At 38.8% G+C, this 21,022-nt stretch overlaps 1 long non-coding RNA gene across 18 annotated transcripts in view; it reads right to left on the bottom strand.

Moving 5' to 3' along the window:
- The window catches only part of LOC140506301 (uncharacterized), a 74,247-nt gene that overhangs the window by 8,806 nt on the left and 44,419 nt on the right, over positions 1-21,022 (bottom strand). For 15 of the 18 annotated variants that reach the window (XR_011967856.1, XR_011967869.1, XR_011967863.1 and 12 more), the window contains 2 exons: positions 1,885-2,111; positions 1,089-1,252 (listed from right to left, as the gene is read on the bottom strand). This is a non-coding gene — a long non-coding RNA (uncharacterized lncRNA). Of the gene's footprint in view, positions 1-1,088; positions 1,253-1,884; positions 2,112-7,840; positions 7,923-21,022 lie in introns of all 18 variants that reach the window. The other 3 variants (XR_011967854.1, XR_011967860.1, XR_011967867.1) reach the window with 1 other exon arrangement.

The raw sequence follows: 21,022 nt of genomic DNA, 5'->3' as shown, positions 1-21,022 counted from the left end.
CTTTTTTATCATGCTTTCAAATCTAGACAATCAATAAAAAAAGAAATCAAGCCCTGATTTGTAGTTTGCTGACTTGTGAGGTATAAACATGTACATTAAAAATGTAACAATTAGACCTGGATTGCCAGGTATAGCTGGATCCAATAATACCTCTGCTGGTGAGTGTGAGCAAGATGCAACTCACGGCAAACAAGGTATTGCATAGGATATGTATAGAAATGATATCATTAAAGAAATGTATGACAGAAAAAGAAGATGAGTTGGTCACAAAATCAGTGAATAGACACATGCTCCACTGAAATCCTTGAAATATCAAGAAAACCTTAGGGAGGCTGCAATCATATTGGATGGATTCCCTGAGGTAAACTTATGGACAGACATGGTCAAGAGTTGTATAATATGGGCAAAAAAGGATGTGCCAAGACCTGCATTGTTGAAGAGAACATCTATGTAGAAATGTTCTCCACAAAGAGTTAACAAAGCATTTTAGGGGTGGATCATTTTGTGACTATTTACACACAAACACACACACACACACACACTCACAAAATATAAAGATTTGAATTCCACTAAACAACCAATTCTTTTGAAAAATGGCTATTTGGAATGGTATGCATTTAAAAAATAATGAATTTTACCAAATTCAACCTCTCCTAATCCCCCAAACTCCAGTTTTTAGAAATAGACGCTACTTGTGGATCCAGTAACTTCTTATGTGGACACCTGGGAAGTTTGATGATCTTTGGACATCCACTAAAACAGGGCTTTAAGTAAAAAACTGAAGTGGCTCAGGCTGCGTAAATGGCAAGCCCAGGTTTCCCGATGAGTAGCTAGAGGAACAGTATATAAAGCATTAGACCTGGAGTTGAGAAGACCTGAGTTTAAATCTTGCCTCACCCTCTTAGTTGTGTGTCTCAGTCTCAGTTTCCTCATCCCTAAAATAGAGATAATAATAGCACCTACCTTGTTGTGAGGGTCATGCAAGAGAACGTGTCTCAAGGCACTTCGCAAACCTCAGAGCATTGTATAAATGCTAGCTTTTTTTAATTATTGCTATTCTGAAGGAGATTGACACCAGAACAGGTTACCTCACTCAGTTGGAGCCAGGGAAGGAACTATACTCTTGTTCAGGAGAAAAGACCTGGCAAGATGCAAGGCGACCATTGAGACATTTGGGCAGCAGCTTTGAGATGAAACCACAAAATGATGTATGTGATAGCTTGGTACCTTCTATCCATAAACAAGTTGAATCCTGAAAGAAGATAGGAGATGCCTTTATCAGCATAAGGATAGAAAGTAAAAATGACTGGAAGCCAAGGTGGAGAGTTATGAGAATAAAAGGAAAGCGTTCAAGGGCAAGCTGCCATCAGAGGGCACCTACATCAGACAGACCTCATAGGCCAGAGGTTATCATCCTCCTTCTCTCTCAAGGCCTACAAGCAGTACATTGTCTGTTGACTGCACTTGGATCAGGAAACACTTGCAGTTTGGATTAAGTGATTTAGAAAGACTACTTTTTCACAGAAGATGGCATTTAATATTTTCCTTCTTGTAATAGACATACATGAAACTCACTTTTGCCTGGTGGTTTGTGATTCAGCTCTGTGATTTATCAGTTCTCCATTTGATGCTACATAAAGACCAGCAAACCTTTAATGAAATGCAATCAGGTTTAAGAGTTTGGAAAGCTGGAAGGCAGCCACCATTGAAAGCAAACACTGGTTGGAAGTCTGTGTTGAGGGTTTGTGTGTCTGTGTGCATTTTTTTTCTTCTTTACATTCGGACCTTGAGAATTAGTCATGAAGTCCAAAGCCCTGTGGTAGTTTTCAGATGAATTTGTACAGCATAATTATGTGGAATGGCTCATAAAACATTTTACAGTACCTGGAATGAAGAGAACCTAATCAGCCGGCTTTTCCTGCTCCAGCTCTTTCTGTAAGCTCCAGTCACATACTCTCTGGAACTTTGTAGGAACTTTCCATTGTTGCTCCCAAAGGGGAGGGCCAAGTTCTCTCTTTACTTTGTAAACTTGCTGCAGAGGAACAGTGGGCATGTACATCCAACAGACCTGGTGCTGCTTGGGAGATGGCTTATCACCCATGTTTTATATCCTGGTGAAATGGAAAGAGGGTTAAATTTTGAGTTCAAATCCCAGATCTGTTATTCACTACCTGTATGATCATGGATCAATCAGTTAACCTCCTCTGGATCTAATTTTCAAATGACAGGGTTTCACAATGACCACTGATGTCCCTTTCCATTCTACAGCTCTGCTTTAATCTGAGGCTCCAAAGTGCTTTTAGACAACTTCAGTCTTCAGTCAACAAGCTGAAGGACTGGGTTCAACGTTTCAACACACAAAAGGCTGTACTTATATGATCCAAATATAATCAGATGGAAAACTGATCAAATTATTTTGTCTACAGGAAGACAAAGCATCAATTGACTAATTTTTTTTTCACTGAATCAAGTAGATTTCTTTCCCTGCTGATTTTTTTTAATATACCACTTGATTTGCCATTGTATGATGCAATATCCTACTATGCTATCCTGTAACAACTTTTACCTTATTAAGATAGCTTCATATAGAGCAGCAGCAGTATGGTGGAAAAAATACTGAATTTGGAGTCAGAGGACCTGGGTTCCAAACCTGAATCTGGTTTTGAATCATCACCCAGGTAATGTTTCTGTTTTTCTGGACTTCAGTTTCCTTATCTATAAAATGATGAGTTTGGACTGGTTGACCCTGAGGTCTTTTCTGACTCAAAAATCTATATTCTCTATAATCTATAATCCTTTGTTATGTGAAACTCTGATGTCTAATGAAATAAACTAAAATGAGATTTAGAATATATAGTGAGTTTATTTAATGACAATTATGGTCCACAATTTCCATGGAGTCTCTATGAAAGATAAGGGAGAATCATAATGAATGATAATCATATTTCTAGAGCTGGAAGGACTTCAGAGGCCAGCCAGTCAAATCCTCTCTTTTGCAGATGAGGAAATGGATGCCTTGGAGGTTTTGTGATTTGCCCTAGGTTACAAAGATAATGCTTTAGAGGCAGAATCTGAACCCAGGTCCTTTGACTTTAAAGTCAGTAAGTTTTCTATACTACCACACCTTTTCAATAAGTTGATATTGAAAACTTTAAAGATACCCATATTAATGGCCTTTCTTATTCTTACAAAGGAATAGTTTACAGTAAGTACAAGAATAATTTGCAAGCTTTCTTTGATGGGCAAACCTCTAAGCTTGTGTTGGGCAGAGAGCTAGGTACCTGGTTCTTCCAAATTGCTAGAAACTCTGATCTTATTAATATTTCCATTTAATAAAATGCTGGCTTGACATAAAAACCTTCAAAAGGTTCATTTAAAACTTCAAAATTCCCCTTTTCAGATGGGAATTCACCAATACCCTGAATGTGAAATGATCAAATGACTGCTCATTTCCTTTCCCACGGCAGGAAATATTTTTTGATGTGTGTATAAAAAGGAAAGCTGATTTGATTAATTAACCCTACTATTTGTGTTAGTTTACAGAAACAAAACAAAAACAATATGGCACCACTACATGGTCTGTCCCATAGAGAAGTAGTTTATTTCTAGTCAAGGTTCTATGAAAATTACCTGATGAAAGTGACATGAAGTATAATAATTACAATGCACAACTCATGCTTCTGTAGTACTTTGCACTTTCCTCCCAAAGGTCTACAAGGGGGGTTGGGCAGATATCAGGAACTTGAATCAAATTGCCCAGTCACAGAGCTTGTGGGTGTCCCTATTGGAACTGGAACCCAGGGCTCCTGATTTAGAATACAGAGACCTTCTCACCACACTGGATTGAGAGTTGGGAGACCTGTTTCTAATCCTAGTTCTCCTACTAACCATTTGGGTGAACACCATCTCTCTGGGTCTCAGTTTCCTCATCTACAAAGTGAGTAGGTTGGACTGGATACTCTCTTAGCACCTTTTCAGTTTTAATATTTTATAATGTAGTTTTTGATGAAGAATAATAAATGAATTGTTTGCTCTGAAGCAGGAATAGTTCCTTTCCTCAGTACCCCTTTCAATTTTTCTGTCCCTTTCTTCTGTGTTCTCTGGCTATACTTCTCAGTGGGACTGGATGGAAGATCCATGAGCTACTGCAAGCAGCAAAAAGGGAAAGTAATTTTCTTTTAGTGTTAAATGGACCATCTGATGATGGATAACCAGAAAGGCGCTTGGGTTTTTTTTTTTCCTTGCTGAATGTTTGGCTAATTGATTGTAAGGCTGGTGTCTTGGTGACAGCATGAAATAGAAAGGATGGGCTCTTGGATGTCCTTCCCTTTCAGCTGTGAGAACTTGAATAGAAAGCTATGGGGGGGGGGGGGGGAGAGGGTGGGAAGAAGAGAAGGAGACAGAGGGAGAGAAAGAGAAGGAACATCTTTCATGTCCTAGTAGCAGAGAGAAAGTTTACCTCAGTACTGCCAGCTATGTAATGGAATATGGAATTGTCCTTAAATGTGGCATTTTCATGACCTCTTTCAGGCTGTGGTGTTCCTCCTAGCACTATTTTTAAAAATGTCTGTGGAAAAACACAGGAGTTTGATGGGGGAGCAGGATAAAAGCAGCAGTTTCATAATGCCTGAAATATTTGGATACTGTTTTAAGTAGATTTTTCTAAAACAGATGATTTAAAAAATTCAATGTCAGTGGCACTTGAAAGAGAAGTAACCTTAAAAGAGGGTATAGGCTCTATGGGGAGAGAATAGGAGAAGAAAAGTCCATAAAAGAGGTAATGAAATAGCCAAAAGTCATGAGGATCTGCCCTAGGGTAGTAGCTGCCTGTGTAGGGGAAGAGAAGGGGAAAGATGTGAAAGATGCTAGAGAGCAGAATGGACAGAATTGACAAAACAGAATTGACAAAAAAATTTCAATTAATTGGATATTGATTGGGTAGGGAATGAGGGAGAGAGAATGTACAGTTAAGATTAACTCTTGGGTTGTGAACTTGGACCAATGATAGGATGATGTCTCACATATAAATAAAAGGGTCAGGTTTGGAAGATAATATAAATTCTATTTTGAACATTTAAGCATTGAGATGCCACAAATAAGCTAAATTTTTTTAATTCATATTTTTTTTTTTTTTAAAGAGAGAGAGCTAGCATGGGGTAGAGGATAGAGAGTTGGCCTTAGAAAGAGGAAGAACCTAGATTCACATCCAACCTCTGATGCATTTTGGCTGTGTGAACAACTCTCTTAATTTCTACTTCTTTGGGCACCTTTTTTTTAGATGGTGGGGGAGACTATAGCTATATGGGTTAAGTGACTTGCCCAGGGTCACACAGTTAATAAGTGTCTGAGGTCAGATTTGGATTCATGTCCTCTGGACTCTACTGTACCACCTAGTAGCCCTTAGGCACCTTTCTAAGGCTATTAGTTACAGAGTAGGCACCACCCTGCATGGGGGGGGAGGAATTTGCTCATGTCAGAATTCCTTTTATCAATTAATTCAGAGGTCTAGTCCCTATTTTAAAAATTAAAAGAGAATGGAAAAATAACATCTGGGAATTCCCTGTATCAATGAATTCAGAGTCTAGTCCCTATTTTAAAAACTAAAGGAGAATGGAAAGAAACATCTTTCATAACTGCAGTGAGGGAATAAATTTGTAACCAGCCACGCAGAGAGCAAGTGGAACAATGAAGACTCAGGGGATGAGCTATGAATCTCTTTAGTAGGGGCCCATAAGATATACCAACTAATAATTCTATTTTCCTAGCCTACCTTTTATTATGTGATTTATTTGAATGCAATATCAGGGACAGGGTTACTCCCCAGGAGCCAGTAATAAGATTTTAAGGATGTTATTCTCTTTCTTCCCTTCTCCTTACCCCCCCATCATGGTGGTTGCTGCAGGTTTTCTCCCTGCATCCAGAAGCCTGATCTAAGTCTTAATTTGACCCAGTATTTTCAGCAGGGTTGCTCCTTTCTTTAAGCTGGTCTCAGAGCATTAAGAATGAAAAGCAGAGGGATGACTAAAAAAGGATGCTGGCTGTGAAAGCTTTGCCAGATGGTCTAATACCCATGTCTTTTCAGTAAATTCCTCTCAAACATATGTACACATACAAATACGCCTTCTGTTGGAGGCAAAGAAGTAATCTTCTAGCATAATAACCTGAAAAAAAATTGCTGTAGTATGAAATCAAAATCCAGTTTTCTGGTATGGAACCTTCTCTAGAGAAGAGAATTTTGTTATTGCCATGAGATTTTATTACATGGATTAGAATATTCTACAAGTCCAACTGTGCCCTGTCACCAAACCAAACAGCCCTATGTATCATAGTTAGGCTGTAAGTTGGCTCTTCGTCCCAGTACCAGGCTATTAAAGGGGCCCCTTGTACATTTTTCTTAGGCTTGGTATTTATTTCTGTAAATACTTGTTGAAAATATAATTATTCATTATTCATCAAGCATTTATTAAGCACTTGTTATGTGCAAGGTAACAGAATGCAAAAATATGGAAAACATGGTCTTTGCTTTCAAGGAGTTTACAATCTAGTCAGAACTATGTCTGAAGCATTAGCTTCTCTCCTGAGTTTCTTTTTTCCGTCAAATCACTTTCCAGGTAGCTTCACCTTTCCTTGTCCTCTACTAGAGTTTAACAGGGCTTTCCTTGGCAACATGGCACAATAATGCTATTTGTATGCATGGTCCCAAACAGACAAGATATATCTGCAACCACCATCCAGGCCACACACACACACACACACACACACACACACACACACACACACACACACACACACACACACACACACACACACACACACAAAATCCCTGGAGCATATTTTCAGAATGAAGGGGTACTTAAGATCAGAGATCTTAAATCTGAAGCTTAAATCTAGAAGTCATCTGGTCCAACTCATTCATTTTTATAGAAGAGGAAACAGAATTGCCCAGTCACCCAGGCAATAAGTTGCAACGAGTCACAGAAAATTTACGCATAGGGAAGGGACTCTAGGACTACCAAGGACCACCAGTCATTCATTGGTTTATATGTTAGAAAACCTTTTCAACTCTCTCATGATTTTCAGCTTCCCCTGACCACCCTTCATTATGTTAATACGATTCACCATTTCAGAATGCTGTTCAGTTTACATAAAACAGTGGTTCATTACCAAATAAAACCATCCTTAAATAGAATAGGGTTAATTACCATCCCTTTTTATCCAGCTCTCCTAACACAGAACTGGTACCCAATAGCTCCCAAAGTCTCTATTTCCATGCAGATCATTCCCTTATTTCTACAGGACCATGCTTTCACACTTCTTTTCCCAGTCTTCTTTTGATGCAGTGATGACCCAGTTCATCTTGTCATTTGGTCATTTTCCAGTTATGTCCGACTCTTTGTGACCCTATTTGAGGTTTTCTTGTCAAAGACACTGGAGTGGTTTGCCATTTCCTTCTCCAGCTTATTTTACAGATGAGGAAACTGACACAAAATAGGGTTAAGTGACTTGTCCAGGGTAACATAGCTAGTGTCTGAGACCTGATTTGAACTCAGGAAGATGAATCTTCCTTACTCCAGGCCCAGCATTCTATATACTGTGCCACCTAGCTGACTATCAATTCATCTGAGGGGCAGCTAAATAATTCCTAAGTCCAACATGCATATAGTTTTACTAAACTTCTTCCTCCATCGCAGTCAACTCCTGATGCTGTCTCTACTTGTAAGGGAAAACAAAACCAGCCAGCATGCTCAGAAGCTCCCAACAAACACAAATCTTCCCAAGCAAAGCAGAAAAAGAAAAGAAAAAAAGTAAGTCAGCCAACCAGCAAGTATTCATTGAGTACCTGCTGCATGTTCAGCACTGTATTGGGTCCTAGGGATATCTTCCTCCTCAGTTGTAAGTTCTTCTCTCAGGGCCATAACCATCTATTTGGGGAAAAAGCATTATCGGTCTCCTGCTGAGTTGGTTTAGCCCAGGGTTTTGGGAACACACATTAAACTTATTGTTTGTACCACAACAGTGAGTACTGGATTATATAAAGTTGCTTTTTATTTTCTAGTTATTTCATGTGTATAAGCCTGCCTTCTTAATTAGGTCATAAACTCTTTAAAGCAGAGGTTCCTAACCATTTTTTCATGACATAGACCCCTTTAGCAGTCTGGTGAAGCCTATGGATCCCTGCTCAGAAAGTGTTTTTAAATGCATAAAATGAAATACATAGGATTACAAAGGAAACCAATTATATTTAAATGTACTTATCAAAATATTTTTTAAAATTAAAAAAACAAAACAAGTTCACGGACCCTTGTAGTTTAAGGACTACTTATCCAGGAACAGGTAAGACAGAGCTGAATATATAGTGAGTGCATAATATCTGTTGATAAATGAATATGGACTATATGTAATTCCATGAAGTTCTTCTTCCCACTGCAGTACACTCAGAAAAATATGTGGTTTGGCCCCATGGGTCAAAGTCCTGGCCCTAGTTATGGCTCTGACTCTCTTACCTAGATTTAATTGAAATGTATTTACCTTATGTAGCTGGGCAGCTAGGTGACTGAGTGGATAGAGTTCCGGATCTGAAGTCAGGAAGACTCATCTTCCTGAGTTCAATTCTGGCCTCAGACACTTTCTAGCTATGTTACCCTGGGCAAGCCACTTAACCCTGTCTGCTTCAGTTTCCTCCTCTGGAAATTGCAAATCACTTCAGTATCTTTGCCAAGAAAACCCCAAATGGGGTCATGAAGAGTGGGATATGACTGAAATGTACCTCATGCTATCTCTGAGCTAGATTCTTCCAATGCACCATATTCCTTGGGAATAAGGTCATCTATATAATACTCAGTAAATGAACTGTGACCTAAGCAATCTGGTTACTTCAATGACTTTCCACTAAACCTGAGTGCTATAGATAAGTAATTCTACCATTGAACAATTAATTGTCTATCAAAATGATAAAGTTGACTAGCCTTGACTAACTTGACTTTAGATGGCTTGGAGTGATTGTATTCTTTTGGCCCACTATGTTATCATTAATTCATTTCTGTGTTTACAATTCAGTGTTGGGCCTGGAGTCAGGAAGACTCATGTTCCTGAGTTCAAATCTGGTCTCAGACACTCACTAACTGTGTAACCCTAGGCAAGTGACTCAACCCTATTTGCTTCAGTTTCCTCATTTGGAGAAAACTCCAAATGGGGTCACAAAGAGTTGGATACGACTGAAATGACTAAACAACAAAAAATCATAAGCAAGGTACTGAGAGTAATACAAGCAATAACCTTATAAGTATGATTCGTGATTTGTGCCAGACACAGTATATGTATCTTTGTGAATTGGGATATAGATAAACCCTGCACCATATTGATAATCAAGATTCCCCTCCCAGCCCCTGCCCCTGCACGTGCCATGATTAAGAACATGGACTATTTTTGAAATATCACAACACATTGGATGTGAAATTATTGTGAAAATTTGGCAACAAAGCACCATCAGTCTGTGCTGGCAGAGATCAGGAGAATCAAGCCCATAGATATCTGACAATGTGGATCAGAAAATGGGAGCTTCCCTGTATAGTCACATTTGTATAGTATTTTGTACTTTCAATGTGCTTTTATATCTCTCTCTTTTGATCTCCCTAAATAACCCTGTGGGGTAGGTAGGACAGTTATTGATACAGTCTGAGCAGACTGTACTCCTCCCACGGAGAGGAGGCAAAAGGTTGACAGAAATAGCTAGAATGTTGAATAGAAAGGAAATTCACATATTGCTCATGTTTGTCAAGGTCAGAATAAAATTTTTTAAAATTATATTTTAAAAGCAAATTAAAATTTATAAAAGAACAACTGATAGATCCATTAGTGCCTGAATATAACCTCTTTCCCATCCTACCCCGTCCCACTACAGAAACATTACCATCCTTTGTAAATATTTATTTAGGTTATTCATGCTGGTTCATAGGAAAGGTACTTGGGTTCTGCTGGTACATTTGAAAAAGATCCACGCTGTTACCTCCAACCCATATGATTTCTCCGGTAATACCTAATCTGCAGTTCTGGGTGAGAGCATGTTTTCCTGGATCTACTTTGTGCTGCTCTACCTCTACCTCCCAAGGACCAGAATAGACAGCTGAGAAATTGGGTGGCCAATGGGATTGATTAGAATATGTATCCTTACAACCTTTTTTATGTGTACCAGTGATGGTAGGTCTATATAGACCATAAGATTAAGGGTTAGAAGGCACATCAAAATCCATATATCTTTAACTCCACTGTTTCATGAATGTGGAAACTAAATGCTAGGGAGGTTAGAGGACTTTGCCCAAGGTCACAATTCTTGACCATTGAAGAAACTTTCTAGGCTCTTCCAGATCACTTAGTGCATTAACAAACAGAATTGCCAGCTAATGACTTTGTGCCAAATGCCTAGATACTATCAGCCTCTGAACAACTCCTTTGGTACAAGGTCTATAAAGAGCAAACTCCCACATTCTTAGGATTCATTTTTTTTTTTTTTTGTGGATACCTGGTAAGGGAGGAGCCTGAGAGGTGGGATAGGTTTTCTTACTCCAGACCAGTGACATTAATAAACCCTATGGAGTAGGGGAGCTTAATCTGGGGCCCATGAATTTATCTTTTGTTTTAATATTTTGGTAACTATTTCAATGGAACAGCTAGTTGGTGCAATAGATAGAGAGCTGGGCTTGGAATAAGGAAGACCTGAGTTCAAATCCAGCCTCAGACACTTATTAGCTGTGTGACCCTGGACAAATCGCTTAACCCTGTGTGCCTCAGTTTCCTCATCTATAAAATGAGCTGGAGAAAAAAATGGTAACTGATGGTATCTTTGCCAAGAAAATCGCAAAAGAGGTCATGAACAGTCGGACACAAACGACTAAACAACAACAAACTATTTAAATATAACTGGTTTCCTTTGTAATCCTCTGTATTTCATTTTATTTTATGCATTTAAAAATATCATTCTGAAAAGAAACCCATAGGCTTGACTAGATTGCCAAAGAGGTCTGTGGTACAATCACTTTACAACAACTACTGCCCTAAAGTTAGTTTTAAGTAGTGTGTGATTACATTTTTATTGCTTGAGATATAGAACAGTTTAAGTATTTTTTTTTTAGTAAATATATGAGGAAACTGATGTCTAGAGATGTTAAGTGATTGCCCACAATCACATAATAATCCCAGTTCTGCTGCATATTCACTATGTCCTTTGGTAAGTGGCCAACCTTTCCATATCCTCTTTTGTAAAATAGAGATGAGAGTATCTATGTTGTTACGTCAGAAGCCTGTTCTGAGGATCAAAGAAGATTCTGAACGGAAAGCGTTTCATAACCCATAAGAAGTGATATCTGTCAGATGATAGAAGGAAAATAGGGCCTATACCTGGTAACCTTTTTAGTCCTCTTCTGTGGTGTATAGATAAATATGAAACAACCAGCTCCAAGAAAAATGTATGACATACACACTTTTACATTTAATCTGAACGATTAACATTTTCTCCATTATTTTCTTAAGTCAAGACAACCACAAAACAATAAATCAAGCCCTGATTTGTAGCTTTGCCAGTTTTTAAGGTATAAATGGGCAGCTAGGTGGCGCAGTAGATAGAGTGCCATTCTGGAGTAAGGAAGACAAATCTTCCTAAATTCAAATTTGGCCTCAGATATTTAGTATGTTTAATATATATTTAGTATATTTAGTTGTGACCCTGGGCAAGTTACTTAATCTTGTTTGCCTCAGTTTCCTCATCTGTAAAATGAACTGGAGAAGGAAATGGCCAACCGCTCCGGTATCCTTGCCAAGAAGAGTCCAAAATAGGGTCAAAAGTAAGACACAACTGAAAAACTACTGACTAACATCAACAACAAAGGGATCAAGACTTTCACTAAAAATTGAACAATTGGTTCCATCAGATTGGTAAGAGCTGGTTCCAACAAGTTGGATCCTTTCCAGTATCTAAGCTTGATTCTGAACATAAGGTAAGTGCCCAATAAATACCTGGGGCTTATATGATTGATGAAGTATCATGAAGTACCAATAATTCACTTCTATAATTTTTCAAATATGGGCATCATTAAGGCAGTGGAATAAAGGGTGGGGCAGAGAGGGGGTGGTATTGTTCTATATAGCAGCCAGGGTGGGTGGAAGGCCAGGAGAAGGGACAGTATCTGTGGTTCCCTTGAGGAGGAAACAAGTTCCTGGGATGGTTGATGCATTGGGAAAAAGTCCTGTTCATATTAATTACAGTCCTGTCTAATCCAACCTTCCATAGATAAGGAAATTGAAGCTCAGAGAGGTGAAAGGACCTACCTGATGTCCCACAGCTACTTTTTTGGGCAAAATTAGAACTAGAATATAAACCTCTTGACCCCCAATCCAGTGATCCTTGCCTTACATCACACTATCTTCTGAAACAATATTTATTCAAAAATATTCTTTTTCACTTCTGATAATACTATAACTGACATCTTACATAACACATTAAGGTTTATGAAGTGTTTTTCAAATGTTACTTGCGTAAGCAATGTATACACACAAAATATCCCTCTTTTCTACATGTGGAAACTGAAGGATCTGAGAGGTTCAGTGACTTTGGCCAGAGTCTGAATTCAAATCCAGGGCTTCCTAATTCAAAGCCTGGGTGGGTAGAGGACCTGGAAAAGAGGCAGGCAGTGTGGTCTCCTTGAAGAGGAAATGTGTCCCTGGGATGCTGGTACCCTGGGGCAAAGTCATGTTATTGCATACTAATTAGAGTTCTGTCTAATTCAATCCCTTCATTTTACAGATAAAGAAACTAAAGAGAGGTGAAAGTCTTTCCATTTTCTCTACCACATTTCTAACTGTCATCATCAATAACAACAAAAATTTCAAGTGCCAACGTTGCATGAGGCTTTGTGTTAAGCAATGGGATACAGTAACTCCCCTTGGCTTTCCCTTCTGTGGGTTTGAATGAGCGAGCTTTGTCTACAGCTCTCCTCCACCGCTGCCCCCTCTGTGTCAGCTGCTGGCCTCATCCACAGAGCTTTTCTGAGTTAAATTTCTGCCGCAGTAGCCACACACTGAAAGCCATTCATGTGGAACGCCATCAACCAACCCACAGGTACACCTTGGTGAATTGGTGTCGATGTAATTAGGTGCTTTTGTTTCCCGCCTATGAGGATTTCCTATGACTATCTCTGTCCCCGATGCACTATTTTGTGTGCTTATTGAAGCTAACGATTGTTCTGCTGTGTCCCACGGGACACATTAAGACAGACACAAGTACTCTGTCTCCTGGATTTCTAAATAGCTTTCCTTGGTTTATTGGCTGTTAAGGGTCCTGCCATCTTCAGTTCTGCCTGAAATAGAGAGCTTAACATTCCTTTCCTTCCCCAGCAATAACAAAGCCAGGGCTTGTGTGTGCAGATATACCAAGTTAGAGACAAAAAAAAAAAAAAATCTTACACCAGCAGATGTTTTCAGCTCCCAGGAGGAAAAGAAATGTTAGATCTTTGCTCTTTCCACCTCATCTATGTATTTCCATCTGGAAATACCATTTACTACCTGAATGTCTGCCTACCTCTGCAACCCATTCTCTGGAAGGTGAAATAGTTGTGAACCCATTTCAGTTTATGGGGATACTTTGTATACTCATTCCATTAATTTTTTTCCCCCTGTGGGTAGGGACAAGGGGATAGACAGACCTTACTGGTGACTTCTTCCATCGTGCCTCCAATGGCTTTAAGTAGGGTACTGTTCAGTTTTAAGGATCTGGGAAACACTCATAAGGGATCTTTGCTTCTGTTAAGTATAATGTATTTTGACGTTTTCCCCTTGTGGATTATCCTTAGGATTAGAACACAGAGCTGCAAAGAAGCTGAATTATTCTACTTATTGCTTACTAAGGACTGTGGCAATCAGAGATTGAAAGACACATTGAAGTACTCAGTGATGTAAATGTTACATATGGTAGGTTTTTAGTCATCATTAACCTGCACATGGGACAGCTAAATACATTTGAATGAATACAGATCCAGAAGTATTGTGATCAATTAACTGACAAGTATTTGGTGTCTGCCTATTATGAGTTCAGAACAGTGTTAGGTACTGTAGGAAATATAAAGAACAGGGATAAGGAAGAAGCAGTGAAAAACAGACAGTACTTTGATGAGTCTGTCATCTTATCTGCATAGGTACAGCCTCCAGGTATGTCCATCTCAACTCATCTATGGCTTCTTATCCTTTGAGACTCTTGTCCTTTTTTTTTTCCTGTAAATCCTCCAAAGGGATATCGCTAGGCATATATTTTGTTTCCTGCTTTTTATTACCACAAATAATTCTGCTATGGCTATTTTTGTAAGTAGGAGTTATTTCTGATTGTCAATAAAACTCTTGGGACACAGTCTTAGTAGTAGACTCTCTGGATCAAGGGGTATGAACACATTCATAATTTATCCTGCATAATTCCAAATGTTTTCCTGAAAGATTGAACCCATTTATAGCTCTACAAGTAATTTTTCACAGACCTTCCAGCAATGAATTTTCTGAACTGTTATCATCTTTACTACTTTGTTGAATGTGAGATGATAACTCAGCATTTTTTCAATTTTGTTTATCTGATATTAGAAATTTTTAACATTGTTTTTGGGAGGGGTGACAGCTTATATTTCTTCTTTTGGAAACTACTTAAGCAGTCAACCAACAAGCATTTATCAAACACCTTTTCTATTCCAGACATTATGCAATGTGCTGAGCCTACAAATGGAAAAGTGACAGTTCTGGCGTTCTAAGAACTTCCATTTAGTTGCTTGCTGATATTCCATTTCACTGTTTTATAAAGCAATACTGTTCATAATCTTACATTATCTCTCTTCATTGTAATGCTTTAAAAATGTGTTGGTACTTGAACATGATATTGAGTTTGGCTGCCATGACTCTGTCTGGCTAGTATGTAAAGTGCTTGCTGACTAAGATGATTTCTGGGGTCACTGTGGTAATTACTTTGTCAATTAGACTTCTATAAGAAATAGTACTAGAACTCACTATTTGATAAAAACTTCTGGGAAAATTAGAAAGCAGCCTGGCAAAAACTAGGCATAGACCCAAATCTCACATTATATACCAAAATAATCTTAAAACGAGTACATGATTTAGACATAAAAGATGATGTCATAAGCAAATGAGGGGAATAGGAAAAAAATTTGCTATGTGACTCATGGGATAGATCACCAGACCTAGAATTAGGAAGAACTGAATTCAAATCCAGCTTCAGATACTTACTAGCTGTGTGACCCTGGGCAAGTCACTTAACCCTGTTTGCCTCAGTTTCCTTATCTGTAAAATGAACGGGAATGGCAAACCACTCCAATATCTTTGCCAAGGAAACCCCCATATGGGGTCACTAAGAGTCAGACAGAACTGAAATGACAGAAAAACAACAATAAAAAGGAAAAAAATTACCTGTCGTATGAAAGAGTTCATGACCAAACCAAGACAGAGTTTTATAGGAGGTAAAATGGATAATTTTGATTACATCTAATTATAAAGTATTTGCACAAATAAAACCAGTAGAGCCAAAAGAATAAGAAAAATAAGGAATTGGGGAAAAATTTTTTACTGAAAGTTTCTCTAATAAAAGACTCATTTCTCAAACATAGAGGGAATTCAATCAAATTTATAAAATGAGAGCCCCTCTCCAGTTGATAAATAGTCAAAGGATATGAAGAAGCGGTTTTGAGAGGAAATCAAAGTTATCAATAGTCACATGAAGTAATGCTCTAAATCACCACTGGTTAGAGAAATGCAAATTAAAACAACTCATAGACACCACCTCACACCCATCAGATTAGGTAAGAGGACAGAAAAGGAAAATCACAAATGCTGGAGGGAAGGTGGGAAAATTGATATACTAATGCACCATTGGTGGAGTTGTGAACTAGTCTAACCGTTCTGTAGAACATCTTGGAACTATGCCAAAGGGCTTTAAAATTGTATGTGCCCTTTGATCCAGAAATAATGCTACTAGTTCTATACACCAAAGAGAGCAAAGAAAAAAGAAAAAGATCCATATGTACAAAAATATTTGTAGCAACTCTTTTATTGGTGGCAAAGAATCAGAAACTAAGGGGATGCCCAACAATTGGGGAATGACTAACAATTTATGGTTTATGATTGTGATGGAATACATTTGTGCTATAAGAAATGATAAAGGGGATTATTTCAGAACAAAACTGTGAAGACTTAGATGAGCTGATGCAATGAGAAGCAAGCAGGACTAGGAAAACGTTGTACGCAGTAACAGCAGTATTGCAGTGATAATCAACTGTGAAAGACAGCAACTCTGATCAACAAATTAATCCAAGATAATTTCGAAAGACATGATAAAATATGCTATCCACCTTCGGAGAGAGAACTGATGAACTCAGAAGTCAGATTGAAGTATATGTTTTCTCTTTATTTTGTGTGTGTGTGTGTGTGTGTGTGTGTTTTGCATCATGGCTAATATAGAAATATATTTTGCATGACTTTATATGTATAATGGATATAATATTTCTTGATTTTTCAATGGGTGTGAGAGGAGGTGCGATGGAGGGGGGAGAAAATAAGTAAATAAAAGACCAAAAAGAAAAAAAAATGCTCTTGCTGGGCATGGTGGTTCATGCCTGCAGTGTCTGCTACCAGGGAGGCTAAGGATGTCAGATTTCTTGAACTAGGTGTTTCTGAACTGCAGTGGATTGAGTCAATCAGGTATCTGAAACTGTTTGACATTAATACAGAGACCCACAGGAGTGAGGCAAATAGGCCAGATAGGAAGGAAGGAAGGAAGGAAGGAAGGAAGGAAGGAAGGAAGGAAGGAAGGAAGGAAGGAAGAAAGAAAAGGAAAAAAGGTAAAGAAAGGAAGAAGGAAGGAAGTACAAATAAAAGTCAATATCTTTATAGTGTTATCTTTAACAAGTTCTTTTTTCAGTCAACACCTTATTTGAATAGGTCAGCTTGGAGCAGCTGTAATTGTGCATAGTGTCATCTCCTCATCTTTGTCTTTTTAATTAGATGTTGATTTTGACTTTTCCTCCAACTAGTCAGTGGTGTGACACTATTTAGATAGCTTATTCATAAATAGTGAACTCTAACTCTTATCAGGAACAAGTTATTTTTGTCTATAAAGATGAAATTAGTTTTGTTTTCTGTGATTTGTTGTTAGCATGTCTAGTACCTTTAAATTCTCTTCTTTAAGGAAATATTCATGATCGACAGGCACGACTTTTTTTGTGGCATGCAAAATTCTAACCTCTTTAATTCCTTAATCCTGAACCAAACATATTATGTCCCAGCCTCCTCTGTGCCCACCTTCGCATTGGGATCATTGAATATCAAAGTTTATGTTGACTTAGTTTTGAGGCTCTTATCCAGTTAGTCCTAGAATGTCTCTTCTCCCTCATATCTGAGTCCACCCACGAGCTCCAGGTGTACTTACTGTGGGACTTTTGCTTATGCTTGCACTGTCCCATTGTCTAGGACAGAATCCCTCCTCTTACTCCATCTCTGTGAGTTAAAAGAGGAAGTGTGGTATAGTGGAGAGAACTGTGAGTCTGGAGTCAAAGGACCCACTGTTTCTGGTGGTGCTAATTCCCTGAATGACTTTCAACAAGTTTTTTTATTTCCCAAGCCGTCAGTTTTCTCATTTGTAAAATGATGGGGTTGGACTAGATGGTCCTGGGTTCCCTTCTACTTCTAGATCCTGGATTCTGGGAAGTCCTTTCTTCAAGGCCTAGTTCAGGTATCACTTCTTCCCTTCACTGGTTGACAGTGAGCTTATTCCTCCTTAGATTTCTTACAGCATTTTTCCTGGGCCTCTCCCTTTCTATTATACCATAGCTACTTCTTGGCCCTTTGTTGATGCTCCCATATTTCATGGATATTTGCGTACATCTTCTCACTTCACTCCTGCCTCCCCAGCCCTTGCATTGCAGTGCCTGTGATTTGCTGCATGGTGTGCTCATGATCCACATTTGCCGAATCAGATGCCTTTGTTTATATGTGAGAAAGGCTGTCAAATCTCTCCCCCTCTCTTCCTCTCTTTCATCTACTCCAAAGAACAAAAAACAATAAAGAAAATCTTATTTACCCCATGGCAAGCTGTCAAATTTTACCCATTTCTGAGCCCCGCTCAGAACAGATTGCTTGGCAAGCTCCCCGGCCACACGCCACCCGGGCTTCTTGCAGCCAAGGAGCTCTTGGCAAAATGGGCATCAATAAATGATTGTTGAATTGAATTGAATTTCAGCTCACAGCAACAGTGGCTCAGGCTGCTTCAATAACTTCAGGGAGTCTTCCAGGGAAAGAAGTAAACAATTCATCAGCCGTTTATTAAATGACCACTGTGTGCAAGGTGCTAGGGACACAAAGATAAATGACACTGACCTTGTACTCCAAGAATTCACAATTTGATGGGGTGGGGGCAGGGAGGACAAGGACACAAAAAACTGTGATATTAGAGAGAATAAGATAAGGGCAAAGGAAAGGCCCAAGCAGAGCATTATGAGATATTTGAGGAGAGAGAGCTCTTGTTCATCTCTAACATCTCTCCTGCCTCCAGTCTTACATCTCCAATTTCCTATTGGACATCTCAGACTGGATGTCCTGTAGACATCTCAACTCAACACATACAAAGCTGAGTGCATCACTTTTGCCCCCAAGTCCTTTCATCTTCAAAGCTTCGCTATTATTATCAAGCGCACCACCTTCACTCAGGCTTACAACATAGGTGTCATCCTGGATTCCTCACTCTTTCTCACTCCTCATATCTAATCAGTTGCCAAGTCTTAAACATTTTACCTTCTCTCCTCTGACATTCCCACCACCTTTGTCCAGGCTTGCATTATCTTAAACTCTAAACTATTGCACTAGTCTGCTGTTTGTTCTCCCTGCCTCAAGCCTCCTCACTCTAATTAATCTTTCACTCAGTTCTCAAATTCAGGCTCTTAAAGTGCAAGTCACTTTCCTAGTCAATCAACTCCAGAAGCTCCCTATCACCTCCAGAATCAAATATAAAATCTTCTGTGGCATTCAGACTCCTTTGTAATTTGACCTTCTCCTACCTGTACAGTCTTCTTATACTTTATTAATTCCTACATGCTTTGTGATCCAATGACACTGGTTTTCTTGCTGTACCTTGAATGGACATTTTCATTCACTGTCCATCCTGCCTAGAATTCTCTTTCCTCATCTCCTCTTGGTTTCCTTACTAAAATCCCACCTTCCTCAAGAAGACTTTCCCTATCCTTCCCTCTGTTGATTGTCTCCAATTTGTCCTGTATGTATCTTGTTTGAATATATTTGTTTTGCCCTTTAGACAATACTCAAGATTGCATAAGATTGAGTAGCAACCACTATGAAGGAGCGTAGAGCATGGAATTTGATATCCCAAAAGTAGATGATAAAGACCTACAGCCAAAAATAAATTGTTCAAAAAAACTGAGTAAACTCATACAGGGGGAAACCGGATTGTCAGTGAAATAAAGGAATTCCAAGCATTGTTCATGAAAAGAAGAGGAATAGGTAGAAACTGTGAAATACAAACACAAGAGACAAGAAAAAATAAAAAGGAAAATACAACTGAACAATCAGAAAGGACTTTATAAGGGTAAATTGTTTACATTCTGGAGAAGGAGATGGTACAACTGTCCTTTCAGAACCCTGTTATCAGGGTCATAGAAGGAACCAAAAGAGATGAGGGCCTGGGAGTGGTTTTCTTTTACTTCAATGATCTTAAAAGGTAAGGATACACTAGGAAAGAAAGGAGAGAGATGGGGGAAGGATGTATCTCACATAGTTGGGGAATTCAAATAGAATTTTATAAAAATGAGGAAGGATGGGGGTGGGATGGGGTTTGATCACTTGTATCTTCCTGTGATCAGAACTGGTCAAAGGAGGGTAGAATGTACACATCCGCAAAGAGTTTGGTGTAGACATACATTCAATTTGATAAGGAGAGGAGAGAATAGATAGAGAAGAAAAGGGTAAATAAGAGGGAAAATACATTCAGGTTGGGATTAATCATAAATATAGCAAACATGAACACTAAACTAAGGGATGGGGAAAGGAGCTTAAAAAGGAAAGAAAGGATCAGAATCCCTGATAAAGAGAGGGTGAAGAACAAAGAGAATGTAATCAATTTAGAAAGGTAAATCAAAGACTTTGATTTAAGTAATAAGCATTCTTGGCACTTAATCCCCCACATCTTCTACTCCCAGTTTTCTCCTCTGATGTCTCCCTGGATTGATAACCTCAGCTCCCAATTAACTACTGTGAGTATCCGCCAGACAAAGGGAAAGGGGTCAAGCCCTTTATGATAAACAGGTCCAGCAGAAATTGTAAAAGGGCAATATCATCTTCCTTTTGATGTTTTTTTTTTCCTGGAGTCCTACCTCAGCTTCGAGGACAGTATTACTTGGCATGACTCCAAGCCATTTGGTCTCTGTACCGCTGTCTGCCATCTTGTAGTCACCCCACCTTCATATTTATTAGCTTAGGGGTTGTGCTGGAGCCAGCTCCTTTGGGCTTGTGAGAACTAATTGTTAAATTTTCAGTGTGAACATTTTTTACCTTGGAAATCAGTAAATGATACAAATCAGGGATTGATTTGTTGTGTTGAGAATTGTCTAGACTTAAGAAAGTGATAAAGAAAATGTTAATGATGCAGATTAAATTCAAAAACATGTCACGCTTAGTGGGGTTTTTTTTGAGGGGGGAGCCAATTATTAAACATTTACCAGCACACCCCTGCTTGGTCTCTTACTCACAATGTTGCTCAGCTAACATTCTTTTCCATTCCCCCAGTCTCCCAACTGAGAGTCTCTACCTCTCCAACTCCTCTCTGCTGGTGAGATTTTTCAGCCATTCTTTTAAGCTAGTGGATAAAGCCCTTGACCTGGAGGCAGGAAGATCTGAGTTCATATTTAGCCTTAGATATTTAGCTATGTTTTCCTGGGCAAGTCACTTGACCCTATCTGCCTCAGTTTCTTCATTTGTA

The sequence above is a fragment of the Notamacropus eugenii genome, chromosome 5 (genome assembly GCF_028372415.1).
Source record: "Notamacropus eugenii isolate mMacEug1 chromosome 5, mMacEug1.pri_v2, whole genome shotgun sequence".
Classification (NCBI taxonomy): Eukaryota; Metazoa; Chordata; class Mammalia; order Diprotodontia; family Macropodidae; genus Notamacropus; species Notamacropus eugenii.
Note: the sequence above shows the minus strand (reverse complement) of the source record. Positions and strands in the feature narration are given on the sequence as shown.